Below are 14010 nucleotides of genomic sequence, written 5' to 3' on the forward strand. Positions count from 1 at the left end.
CGCTTCTCTAGCTATTTCCTGAAAATGATAGTCATCCATGGTGTTCCAGTTGGGAATGGTTCCGTGGGCCGGATGAATCAGTAGCTGTGGGTTCATTCTTATTTCTTGCTCTACTGAGAGCATGGCTACCTCCTCCCCGAAGATTCCCTTGGTGCCCAGATCTGTTTCGCTCTTTTGCCAATCTTTGTCGAGCTTTTCTTTCCTGAGGGATGTAAGCTCGAACCAGTCATATTCATCTGCGAAAAAGATTTCGAAACCAGGGATTAATTCTTTTGTATCTGGATCGAACCAAGGTTGGGGGAATCCACAGTAAAGGTGCGAAAGCCGCTTCTTGAATGAACTGTCCATTTAAAGTTCTGGGGTAAGGGGGAAATTCATTTACCTCTCCTATCTTTCCTTTGTCCTTTCGGAAGAACCTGTCATCTGCAAGCTTCTGCCTCTTTGCCTGATTATCTAGATCTTCTTGAGTCGGAATATACCCTAAACCATACCTTCCCTCATTATGGTGAAGGTCTGGTATGGTGAGGATCCCCTGCTGTCTCTTTCCTAGGCCCATTCCAGGAAAGTAGTTCATCAGCCTGAACATATTAAGAACGTTGGTGTTCGGGCTGTGAGGAAGCGGGATTTTCTCCTGGGGAGGGTCGTGGATGTATGTTGCACAGATTTGTTCTAACCGGAACCCACTCAAATATACATCAGGATCTGCCGAGGGAGACTGGGAATTGCTCTCTTCTATGTTGGCCAAAGTGTTGACCAATTCTGGATCGGCTGTCACGGTAACAATCCTACCATTGTGTACAAACTTGAGTTTTTGATGCAGGGTTGATGGTACCGCGCCTATCTCATGGAGCCATGGCCTTCCAAGAAGCATGTTGAAGGAAGAAGGGATGTCAATCACTTGAAAGTCGACCGTAAAACTAGTAGGCCCAACAATAATATCTGTCGTGAGGATTCCTAAGTACTACGTAGTAGTAGTAGTACTTAGCTTCGGACTCCTTGTGTAGAGGGCTTAAGGTTCATTGGATCAAATCCCAGAAATTTTACTGTTCTCAATGGGCAAACGTTCAGAGCCGAACCATTGTCCACCAAGACTTGTGGGACTCGATTTCCGTTACAGTCAACTGTGATGTATAATGCCTTGGCATGATCCATCCCTTCTGTAGGTAATTCTGTTTCCGAAAACATGATGGAATTCACCGCGTAGACTGCCCCTACTATGTGTGCCAGTTGCGCAGGGCCTGTTTCTACGGGAACATAGACTCGAGTCAGGGCTTTCAAGACTATGTCTCGGTGTGCCTGTGATGCCATGAGCAATCCCCAGATGGATACATTAGCTTGAGTCTTCTTTAACTGCTTTATTACTTCATTCTCTGGCTCTGGTAGTGAACTACTGCTGACACCTTGGTCTTGAGTGGCCAAATCTCTTGGTCCTCTCACTGCTAAACTTGATGGCTTGAAGGCTTTTCCACTTCGCGTCCCAGATTCTATTGGGTCACACTCAGAGTCTGGCGGCCCAAAGTATAATTCTGTATCGAACTGGGCAGCGAGGTTTTCTATTTCCAGATCCTCATCCTCATCTTCCCCGTCACTGATGAAGATGGTACTGATTAGGGGAAGGATAAGGATAGAAGGATCAACTGATGCTTTGTCCTCTTCCATCATATTAATTGTATGAGGTGGGGCCAGAGGATTAGTCATGACGTTCGCCGGACGACTACGGCGTACTTAAAACTTTTTCTGATCTAACAGGTCTTGGATGGCATGCCTTAGCGCAAAACAACTATCCGTGGCATGCCCTTTCTGCGTATGATACGCACAGAATAGATCAGGATTGTACCATTTTGGCGGAGGATCGGAGATAGGTCGGGGATCAACTTTGGTGATCAACCCTTCCTTGAGGAGTTTAGATAGTACAATACTTAAGGGCATGCCTGAGTCCGTAAACAGCCTTCTTTGCCGTGAGGCGGGTGCATCAAGTGTGAACGGTGCTGATGAAGATGGGGGAGCCGACGGTTGAGAGGCTACTGCATTCACCTCTGTACTTCTGGTTGGGAACGCCTTTCGAGTTCCACTAGTGCTAGGTATTGATTTCCCAACCCTGGGTAATTGATCGGCATGAATTGCATCCTCTATCTGCTGTCCAGCCTCGAGGAGTACCTCGAATGTCATAAGAGGTTGGGCAAACAGATATTGGGCATACTGGGGTTGGAGATTTTTAATCAACATTCTCACTTGCTCTTTCTCAGAGGGGCGGTCCCACATTTGGGCGGCCTTCTTACGAAAGCGTATCAAAAATGGGGTGAAACCTTCCCTCACTTCTTGTCGGGTCGTCTCCAGATCTCTTCTGGTCAGTTCCATCTCTGTGTTGTAGGAGTACTGATTCTTAAATGCTTTGACCATATCCTCCCATGTACGAGTTTGTGAATGATCCAGAGACATTAACCAGCGGAGAGCAGGGCCTGAAAGGGTTAACTGGAAAGCTTGCCCCATCTGCTGCTCACTGTAATTCTTGATTCTCATCTGTCCTATGTATGACCTCAGGTGTGCTCTGGGATTTCCATTCCCATCAAATTTATCTGATTTCCAACGGAAGTCTTCTGGTAACTGGGCTTCTGGGAAAAAGCACATGCCCTCAGAATCGAGCTCCGCACCTCTACTCCCTTCACATTCTTGAAGGCATGTTCTAACTTATCCAATTTTTCCCGGAGTGCCCTGGTTTCGACTGAGTCAGAGCTAACTTGGGGTGCCTGGGCAGGCATATAGACAACTTCCTCGTCTTCTATAACAGCTTGTGAAGCACTAGGCATATTTCCTAAGGACTTGCTAGGAGTTGTTTGCAATTGGTTCTGAGTTTGGACTAACAGAGTGAGGTCTGCCATCATCTTTTTCAATTCCTTCATTTCTGCCTGTAACTGGGTAACAGCCGGGGGTGGTTCTTCTGAACTCATGGTAGAAAATTGCTGGATGGGATGAGGAGGAGACTGGGGGAAGGTCGGCAACCTGGTCAGTCTACTTGAGGTCCGTGCCCACAGGGCTTGAGGGGGAGCCCTTCTCTTGGGCGAAATGGTGCCTATATTTTGAAAGAATGTTTAGATTTTTTTGTGGTTTATTCATTTTGAATGAATGAATGATTTCAACAAATGGGTTAGTCAAACAAAGTCAGCTCAAATGAAAACAATTCCCTGAGGCGCTGTCAAGCAGTGGAAACGCTCTTTAATTTGCGGATAATTAGTAAAGGATAATTAGTTGAGGAATTAATCAAATAAATCAATGGGCTTTTACGTTACGGTTTTTTCAGTGAATAGTCAGTTAATAGGAAGGGCAGGACGGCGCCATAGAGCTCGTCGGTTTCGGTTGGGGCTTGGTGAGGCGGTCCCACTTCTGGCTCCCTCAAACCTACTACCTCCTCCATCTCGGGAGGACTTGACGGGGGAAAGGGGCCCTCTCCTTGAGGTTCTTCGCTTGGGCGAGGTTCGGGAAAAAGCGGCTCCGATTCCGGTGGCCCATCCTCCTGTAAATGAGCTAGTAAAGCAGCCAATTGCTCAGCTGAATCGCTCGGAGACGGCGAACGTCGCCATTCCAGCAAGCCGTTATCTTCGGGACTCCCAAAGAAATGGAATTTCTCCACTCCTGTTTCAAGGGTGAGAAAGAGCGAAAGAGATGCCCCTACTGTTGTTAAATCCGAAGACCCGGAAAAACGCTCCAAACAGAGACGAACTCCCCGTATAAAAAGGGAGTATCCCACCTTTCTCAAAATAAGAAGACTCAAATCTATGTCAACCAGATAAAAAACTACGACTACAAACAAAATGAATAATATATAAAGAAAAATAGACTTTTTCGACACTGCAGGAAGAAATAGAATTGGAAACGTAGAAGTGAGCTGTGACTTATAAATCGGAAGATGAGGAGATAACGGGCGCATGATATTAGGTTGGATTAATGTTCATTCGCTCTGCTGAGCGACATACCGAAAAAAATAAATTAAAAAAGAGTCTCGGCTTGACTCTAATAGGGCGCCCTGTAGCCAGTGCCTAGCTCAGCTCCGAAGATTGACGAGAAGAGACCGCCACTGTACATCTTTCTTTCAAAAGATGAGAACACGCCCTTTACTAATATAATAGAAGGTAAGGCAAAAGCAAGAGTGAAACTACGAGCTAAAGGCAGGCGTACTCCTATTTTATAAGATAATATGATACCACCTCCCACTTTTGGCGCACTTGTTTGATGAGCTAAGCCTAAGCGCCCTATAAGTCAAAAGCTAGCCTTACAACTAAAAGCAAGGTCGAAATCAATCCCTCTTTTTCCTGTGCTTTACTAGTAGGGCTAATGAACGACCCTTTGATCTATGGCGTTCCCAGTTCATCAACCAGGTCTGATTAGAAATGCTTAAATGAGTGGAGGAAGGAAGGTGAGGAATGATAGCTGGAAGGAGTGGATGGAGGAAGGCCGGAAGTGAGGAAGTGAAGAATGCCGCGCTGAACGAATGAATACGAATGCTTTGATATATTTGATTGCAATGCGTCACTCTTCATCAACTTCTGACGTCAGAAGTCCAGGCTTAGACGGCTTCGAGAAGCTCCCTTTTTTTCCACCTCTAAAGAGATTTCATACTATTAGGAAGGTTGTGAATAGAGAGGGCAATAGACACAAGGACCGATACCCGGGACAAAGTGTTACTGGAGCACTTTATAAAGAATCCCCTTTTCATACTTCAATGAGTGGTGAGATCCCATTCCATCTGCCTTCCTTGCCCCAGCTCTGTTGTCATAATCTATGTCGTCCCTTCACAAGGGAGGAATTTCATGAGGTAGATAAGGTTTGCCTAGAGATAAGGCAAAAAGTCTGGATGGCCTTCGTATTGCTTTTCATCAGAACTACTGGGACATTGTGGTGGAGGATCTCTTTTCAATAAAAAAGGAGTTTCAAAGAGACGGGCAAATGCTTTGGGCGATCCATAAGAAATTCATAGTTATGGTTCAAAAAGACAAGGGTGGTGGTTTTATTTCAGGTCGCATCAGCCTCTGCTCATCCTCATATAAGATCATGGATAAGGTGCTCTCACTCAGGATGGAGATTATACCATTCATTATTGCCTCTGCCCAAGGTGGATTTGTGAAAGGCCATCAGATTCACGACGGTATTCTTCTTGCCCATGAGAGGTCCTCGATGCTCAGCTTAAAAGTGGTTCTCCAGGAGTCATTCTCAAGCGTCACATGCGGAAGGTCTTATATATGGTTTACTGGGGTTTTCTGGACAAATAACTAGAGATAGCTAGTCTTCTCTCTGGCATCATTAGATCCTTGCATATCAAAAGTGTGATATTCATCTTGATTAAAGGCTCTCCCATAGATTCTTTCAGGGGCACTCGATGCCTCGGACAAGGCGCTATTTAGCCCTTATCTTTTCATCATGTTTGACATTGACGGAAGACTGATGGATAGAGCGACAATCAATCATAGTCAATTTTTAAGGTTTCGGAGAGATATATTATCCAAGTCACCTTACAACGAGACTCTCATTTTCTTTGAAGGTAAAACCCCCTCTTAAAGAGACCCTTTATTTCAGACTTCTCAGGCCATTTCTGATCAAATTCTCAACTTTAAGAAGAGCCGCCTCATAGGTATTCACCCCAATCCCTTATTAGGTTAGGCAACAACTTGAGCAGATTATTGGATGCATTTTCCATTGTCTGCAACGTATCTAGCATCACTTTATTCAGTAGCAAATCAGGGACTCGATTACTGATAGGATGTCAAACTTTTCACTTGGAAAGGTATATGCACGTCTCTAGCAGCTAGCGCTTTAATCGTAAGGGTCACTTTACAGAGTATACCTCTCTCTTTCTTGTGTGTATGCCGGCCAAGATTGAGGAAGCCCTTCACAAACAAGATCATGAGAGTTTCTTTGGAATGTCTTTGAAGATGGCTACCATCTTTCACCTAATGAGATGGCAGTTGATTTTTCGTCCCCTTTTGGAAGGTGGGCTGGGGTTGGGACAGAGACACTAGGTGCTTAAGAAGCTGATGCCTCTGCTATTCGTGGTCAAACTTAAGTTGGTGCTTCTCCTGCTTCTTCTAGCTCTTGGATCTGGATCAACATAATCAACCGCCTTAGCTACTACTCGTGCTGCTACTTTAGATGCTGGACTGGATGCAGGCACTCCATATATCTATAGATATATGTGGATATGCAACTGGCAAATGCTTATGCTTGCGATTGGTTCTAGTGTGCTGAGACAACCGAATCTACTGCTGCATTAATGGCTTAAACAACTGAATAAACAACTGATTCAACTGACTCAACTTCGACTGCTTAATCGACTGAAGCAACTGGATCAGGGTAAACAACCATTGATGCTGGTGGCTCAATAACATATCTTAGGTAACCTGTTTATGCACGTCGCTACCCCATCATGAGAATGTATGACATCCGCCGCCGGGTATCGAAATGAGAAGGATGGACTCCTGCCAAAAGGGATGGTTGCCTTAGGACAAGGGACAACTACCTTAGGACAAGGGACAGCTACCCTAGTACATCCTGCCAAAGAGATGGCTACCTTAGGGCTTTAGGGACATATGAACGTTAGCCGGACAGGTCCAACGACGAAACTGGTCTTCCTAGGTTCCTATTAGTTGGGGTTCTCCCATAGTGGGCCATCCCATAGGGGTAACAACTCCCATAGTGGTGGGTTTTCCCCCGGGGTTTCCCCTATAGTGCAGCGGAAGCAAAGCAAGCAGGAGTAGGGACAATTTCAACTGCTTCATCTGTACCCGCTCCTGTATCTTGGTCAACAGAATCCACAACTTCTGCTGGATATACTGCTACTGCATCAACCGACTCAACTTCTCCTGCGACTGCTACTGAACCGACTAGCTAAGCTACCTATGATGCTACCGTCTCTGCTGCTGGTGCTGGTGATGAAGGTAGTAGTGGATAAGCTGGGACGGGAAGGCATGTTACTGATGGAAGTCTTAGAATTCATATAGTTGTCATATCATATATAAAGAAAATGTACGTTGAGAAAACAATCTCAACAACCTAAGATATGCTGTTAGGAGGTCTTGTTGTTTGTCAGTTGTTACGATAGTTAAGTTGTTGTTTATTCTCCCGTATGTATTTCCTATATATTGATTCAATACACTTGCATGTTCATTGGGTTGACACCAACAGGAAGGGATGTTACTGATGGCTGGCTTTGGTAGTAGTAGTGCTGTGGGCTAGCTTGGCTCTTTCTGGCTTTGCTGGCTTTCTTCTGGCTTTTCCACCTAGCCGCCAGAGAGTAGGTCTCTCTCTGAGCGTATCACCTGTAGATGAGTAGCATTTAATGACAATACTTAGCATGTCGAAAACCTATAGATGGGCATTGCGTTGTAAAATCGGATGAACGGTTTCGAGTTCTGGAGTTGGGCCACAACGTATCATTAGGGGTGAGGCGGCAGCGCGCTTCTCGTGCCAAGTCGAGATCTTTGCCCCAATTCTCCTTAGACTTAAAGAGTTCCTGTGTGGGTGGATTCCCCTCCTCCGATAGGGCCAGCTCCGATCTGGACGTTGTGATCTATATCACATCGATGCGTTATGCGCTTAGATCTGTACATCTCATCGGCGTAAACTACTAACGATACCCCTTACTCCGAGGTCCCCTACCAACCAAAGCCGTCCCTATGCCATACTTGGGCACCTTAGGCATCATGGATGAAGGAACACCATGCATGATCCCAACAGTTAATGTGAAGACTAGTGTGCCCACTTTATCTGCCTTGCAGCTTGTCAAGGGAGTCAAGAAGGGCGAAGAAACCTTTGTGGCTGCGCTAGATGGGGATGAAGAAAATGGGTCAAGTGAGGAGCTACCGACTGTACTGTAATAGCAGAAGTCCTTGAAGAGTTTAAAGATGTTATGCCACCGAAGCTGCCGAAGAGACTTCCACCTAGGAGAGAGGTGGATCATCGCATTGAGCTGGAACCAGGGGCTAAGCCACCGGCAATGGCACCTTACAGGATGGACCCACCGGAGCTAGAAGAGCTGAGGAGGCAATTGAGGGAGTTGCTGGATGCCGGATTTTTTCAGCCATCAAAGGCCCCATATGGTGCACCAGTGCTGTTTCAAAAGAAGCACGATGGGAGTCTTCGACTTTGCATCGACGATAGAGCCCTCAACAAGGTAACGATCAAGAACAAATACCCCATCCCTCTCATTGCGGATCTGTTCGATCAGCTAGGAGGAGCACGGTACTTTTCGAAGTGAGATCTTCGGTCAGGCTACTATCAGGTCCGAATCGCTGAGGGCGACGAGGCAAAGACTACTTGTGTCACCCGATATGGGTGCCTTCGACTTTCTGGTGATGCCTTTTGGCTTGACCAATGCCCCAGCAACGTTTTGCACCCTGATGAACGGCCACCCCTACCTGGACCGGTTTGTGGTGGTATATCTTGATGACATTGTGGTCTATAGTGGGACGCTTGAAGAGCACGTGGAGCACTTACGAGCTGTCTTCCAGATATTACGCGACAACCAGTTTGATGTCAAGAAGGAGAAGTGCTTTTTTGCTCAACAAGAAGTCTTGTTCCTTGGACATCGGATCAAGGGAGGGACCATTTGCATGGACAATGAGAAGGTGAAGGCCATAGAGGAATGGGATCCCCCATCAAAGGTATATGAGTTAAGATCTTTTCTTGGCCTGGTAAACTACTATCGTAGGTTCATCCAAGGCTTTTCGGGTCGGGCTGCACCTTTGACTAATCTCCTTAAGAAGAACCAACCATGGCATTGGACGAGAGAATGTCAAGAGGCCTTTGAGGACTTAAAGGGAGCCATCATGGCTGATCCGGTGCTGGCCTTGCCGGATCATGCTAAGCCGTTCGAGGTACATACCGATGCTTCGGACTATGCCATCGGTGGAGTTCTTATGCAAGAGGGGCACCCAATCGCCTATGAGAGCCGTAAGCTCAATGACACCGAGCGGAAATACACAGTACAAGAAAAGGAGATGACCGCCATAGTGCACTGTCTACGCACTTGGAGACACTATCTGCTCGGGTCAAAATTCGTTGTCCGAACGGATAACATAGCCACCAGCTATTTCCAAACACAGAAGAAGCTCAGCCCTAAGCAAGCAAGGTGGCAAGACTTCTTGGCTGAGTTCGATATGTGTATCGAGTATAAGCCAGGACGCACGAATCTAGTGGCTGATGCGTTAAGTCGGAAAGCAGAGCTTGTGAGCTTGAAGCTACAGGAGAGAACTGCTTAGAGCCAGTTTAGGAGCACCCTTTCTGATAGGATCAAGGAGGGTCTACAATATGACGCAGTAGCTAGGAGCCTACTACAAGCTGTCAAGGAATAAAAACGTCCCTTTTGGGAAAAGGATGGTCTGCTCTACACCAAAGGGAAGAATCTTTTCGTCCCAAGGTGGGAAAACATACGTAGGGACTTGTTGAAGGAGTGTCACGACACTCGCTGGGCAGGACATCCCGGTCAGCACCGAACAATGACGTTGCTTGGCGCTCGATTTTATTGGCCTCAGATGAAAGAAGACGCGGAAAGTTATGTCCAAACCTGTCTTGTGTGTCAACAAGACAAAATAGAACATAAGAAGCCAGGAGGAGAGCTAGATCCTTTGCCTATCCTCACCAGACCATTCCTTAGGGAGCAGTGGTTCTTCGTACAGATTCGGCCTAAGAGCGGTGATTACGGGAGAATGTTTTTTGGTTCAAAACAATAAAATTCATCACAGGAGAAAAAAGACAGCGTAGACGATAGATTCATCGGATAAAGAGTAGGAACGGAAACGGAGACATTAGACGCCAGCTTAGACCTTGGTAAGCGTTTATTCTTCGAAACCTCAGCAGATATGGCAGCCTCAGGTTTCCTCTTTTTATAGGGCGGCCGTTAGGCTGCCAAAACAGACCTTGCGACCGCTTCTAAGCGACGTTTAATATCATATCAATAAAGTGGCAGCCTCATCAGCGGAACGGATGACGGAGACACTCGAATCAGACGCAGTGGCAATCTATTAATTAAATAGGCTGAGGAAAGGGGGTCTGCCATCGGCTGTTTTTCCTTACGACCAGGAATAAAAACCTCGGGAGCAGGGAGAAGAGCTCGAGCAGCAGATTGGCGTGTTTGCCTCAGGAACTTCTACTTCAGAAAGGCCGCCATCTTTCTTAGCAGCGGGGGAATTGGCGCAACTCGTCACGGCAACAGACTTGAATAAAGGACCATCAGGCAAATAGCAGGCTTGGAAAGAGTTGAGGCGCGAGTCAGAACTCTGCCACCAGTCATGGTAAATTACTAGTGATGTGGGCTTATAGTCGTTCGGCTGAATTTTCCATTTCACATCAGAGAAATTTGCGTAATGATCCCAAGCGGTGCGAATATCCTGGAAGGGCAGAAAAGCCTTGCGTACCAAAGAATTGAAACTACTACCGGGAAAGGAGCGGGCGGGGCAAGCTTTTATAATGAATTATACCAGACCTATACAACTCACATAGGTTTACCCTCCCTCCCTTGCCATAGCAGCGGCAACCCCAATAGAAGTGGTAATCGCAGCTCCATTCCCTCCTTCCCGAATAGAGGTTGGTAGTCCCAATCTCACCATAGCAGATCGAACCTCGGTACAAAGGTTTCATCGGCAGGATCACGCCTCCCCGCTATCCGCCTTTAAGTGATAGGGTTCCAAACCTTGCTTTCGCCTAGCTGTCTATTGAGTCGACTACTTCGGGTAGGGAGTGAATATTCGATGGATTTCATTCTGGTTTCGACCCTTGTGACTTCTTTCTTCTCTACAAATGGTAGAGCACAGGTCAGTAGAGCAGGTGTATCGTTTTCATAGCAGGCCTAGCTTCATAGCAGGTTCATAGCAGGCATAGCTTTTCTTCGCTCGCACGGTTCGCAGGTTGGAAAAGTCCCTTCGCAAGAGATAGAATCGGAAAGCCAGAAAGAAGAGTTTGTTTTCCTCCTTCTCGAACTCCTCTCCGTCCCTTGGAAAGACTTTTTCCTATGATGGTGATTCCTAATATGAACGAGACAGGGGGAACGACTATTGCTGGCCTGGCTACTCATCTAAGCTCCTCGCTCGTCGGTATTAACAAAAGTTCCAACCTGACCTTCTCTACCCGCACAATCGCCACACGTAATTGGCACACACGAAACCGGCCGGATCAAGGTGGCTTGCCTGCCCGCCCAAGCATTCAAAATGAGGAAAGAAAGAATGAAAGCAAGCTACTCGTCTCCAACACCGGATCAGGAGTTCCGGATAGCCCCTACCCTATGGTGATTCGTCTATCATCCATGGTCAGCTCTTGCTTCCACTCTCGTCGATGGGAAGCTCTTGTCTGGCGACTAAACCTCTTTTATTGACATTACCTTTGGTTTCTTCACCTACTCGTCCTCAATTAACATTCCCTTCTCTTCCCTTCTCCTACTCCCTGATCTACGACCACCCTTTTCTTCTTGCTCTTTCCACTGCAAGGTCTAAAGACGCCTTTCTATATAGACTTTACGGATAGGTCTATATAGTCCTGTTCTGCCTGTTCTGAGTTGTCTATCTCCTCCTCAATCCGTTTGCCGGGCCTGGTCCAGGTTCGGGTGGGAATGCTCGCTAGGGAATAGAATCATTTTTTCAGGCAGGTAGCCTGATCTACGACCAACCTGCTCCTTCATCATCGGCTTGTTGGAGTGGCGGGGAATCTGGTACTGGCAATCCTAGAGGAGATTCGAGAGAAGTAGGAGAGGAGAGGGTAGGGGTTGACATTCGACTATTCCCTTATCGGCTTGGGCTATCTCTTCTCGGCAAGCGAAGGGTCCAAAGGACTATCATATTGATAGGGGCGATTCGAGTCATCGATTCAATCCCCACCCATCAGTCTCGTATACACTTAGAGGGGTCCGTTCGGATGCGTCGGAACCCCAACATTGATTTATCAATTCAAATGGAGTTGGCGGTAGGTGGGCTTGCGGAATCAGAAAGAAGTGAGTCGGGTAGTGCGCATGAAGGAATGGTTCTGATCTCGCTTGCTTTTATCCGCTTTCCTTGCGTTATTGTCTCGCTTCGCTCGTATGATTTATGGCTTTTATCTCCACCCGCAGCCTGCTTTAGTGCTTTCGAGCTTTTAGCCGGAATCAAGACTTGAAAATCAAGCCAAGTGCCATCAAGCTCGCCTACTGACTGATCAGGAGAATTTGAATCGCGGATTCTTGGTTTATGGCTCGTTCTTTCTACTCGCTCGCAGGCTCGTTCTCTCCACGATAAGGATTTTGCTCTCGCTCCTCTCGTCGCTCGACTTGGATTCAGTCATGACTCGCTGTAGACAATTGTGGGCTTTCCGCAGATTCTTTACTTGAATCCCTGTCCTACTCACTTCCTTGCTGCTTTATCGCTTGCAAAGGTTTCTTAGTAGTTATGTGTAGTCAACTTTGCAAGCCCTGAACTTGAGCTCACATGCCAATACTTGCCTACCTGCCGGAAAGAGAGAAAGAAGAAAATCCTTGATGACTCGCTTGGAAAGAAAGATAGTGAATTATATCCGCTGGCTCGCTTGCCAACGGAACGAGACGGAACTTTCTTCTTTCTTTAATCCAAAGAACGGACAGCTTTCGAGCTTGACATCTGCTGAACAACTACACTCTTCCAGAGCCTCGCGTGCTTTCTCAAAGCGTTGCTAGCTGAACGGCTGAACAACTAGCTTTAGGCTTACTCGTAGCGTTGCTAGCTTGACGACTTTCTTTCTTAGAACTTTTTGGATTTATAAAGAGGCCACCAATTAATTCATTATCATACTCTAAAAAGTTAGAATGGCTTAATTGGTTTTGGTTTGGACTCTGCTCTCACTAACGTCGTAGAAAGCCATTCGTCAAGCGACCAAGCAATATGTGTCAATGTACTCTTTCTGTACCCCGATACCTATTGAGGTTTGGAACCCTGCACTCTCGTAGTAAATTCTCCTTTCCTCGATGAACTGATGAACTAAAGTCCGGGCTGGAACAAAAATCTCATTAGATGTGGAGCGCGATAAAATAATTTTTCTCTCCAAGCGAAGAAAAGAAGAAACTCCATGAGCGAAGAAGAAACTCCTGAGCGCTAGCGCGCCAGAACCAAGCAACGGCTAGCGCGCCAGAACAACAAAGACAAGGCTTCTGTTGTGCCCCAGCAAGAAAAAGCCTACCGCTATATAAACGGGCTTACGCCCATGCAACCAAGCAACGGCTAGCTGATCTACGAGCACCGTTGCGCTAACGCAGCAAGAAAAGCGCTAACGCCCCAACTATAAACGGGCGTGCTAACGCGTCAAAGCATGCTAACGCGTCTTAGTAATAGGTTTGTGAGCTGATCTACGAGCACCCTTGCTTCTTTGGTCTACGATCAGCTAGCGCTCAGGAGTTTCTTCTTTGCTGGGTGTAGCGAAGAAATAGAATCGGAGTGCTATTTACATGTACATATACAAGAATTTACATGTAAATTCTTTTAGAAAATAATTATAGATTGATCTATATCAATCCCATATCTTCATACAATAGATAGTGTGGTAGAAAGGTGCATCTAGTTCTTTCTACCATACTATCTATTGTTTTGGATCTATATACCGCTGATTCAATCCAGTCCACTCATTTCATTTAAGACTTTGTAATCCCTTTCATTTCTTCAATCATTGATAAGAACTAATAAATAACTCAAGTTTCATTCAAATGCATCATGAGAACTTACTGTTTTTACGTAGATGAAAAGTTCTTAAGCAGTAGGAACTAGAATAAACAGTGCAGTAGCAATAAATGCTCGGTACTTCCATAATCTCATCATCTTTTTTTTTTCATTCTATATCCCTCCCCAGAACAGAAGGAGCGGATCTTTGATCTTTGATTAGTATCCCCTTTCCTTGGATTGGGACGCATACATCGAGAATCCAGTGTGCAATTCATTTTGATGAGATAGATAGATTGTCCCCAATTAGTCATATAGGTTACACAGAATCGGAGCTAGAAGAAAGGATAGGAAAAATCATATCATAAAAGTACTC

At 46.1% G+C, this 14010-nt stretch overlaps 1 long non-coding RNA gene across 1 annotated transcript; it reads left to right on the forward strand.

The window, feature by feature from the left end:
* Positions 1–3933: 3933 nt before the first annotated feature.
* On the forward strand, positions 3934–10238 carry LOC122647122. Its single transcript, XR_006330805.1, has 3 exons — positions 3934–3944; positions 7178–7181; positions 10149–10238. It is a non-coding gene; the product is annotated as an uncharacterized LOC122647122 (long non-coding RNA).
* The last annotated feature ends 3772 nt before the right edge of the window (positions 10239–14010 follow it).

This window comes from Telopea speciosissima, unplaced genomic scaffold, assembly GCF_018873765.1.
Source record: "Telopea speciosissima isolate NSW1024214 ecotype Mountain lineage unplaced genomic scaffold, Tspe_v1 Tspe_v1.0012, whole genome shotgun sequence".
NCBI lineage: Eukaryota > Viridiplantae > Streptophyta > Magnoliopsida > Proteales > Proteaceae > Telopea > Telopea speciosissima.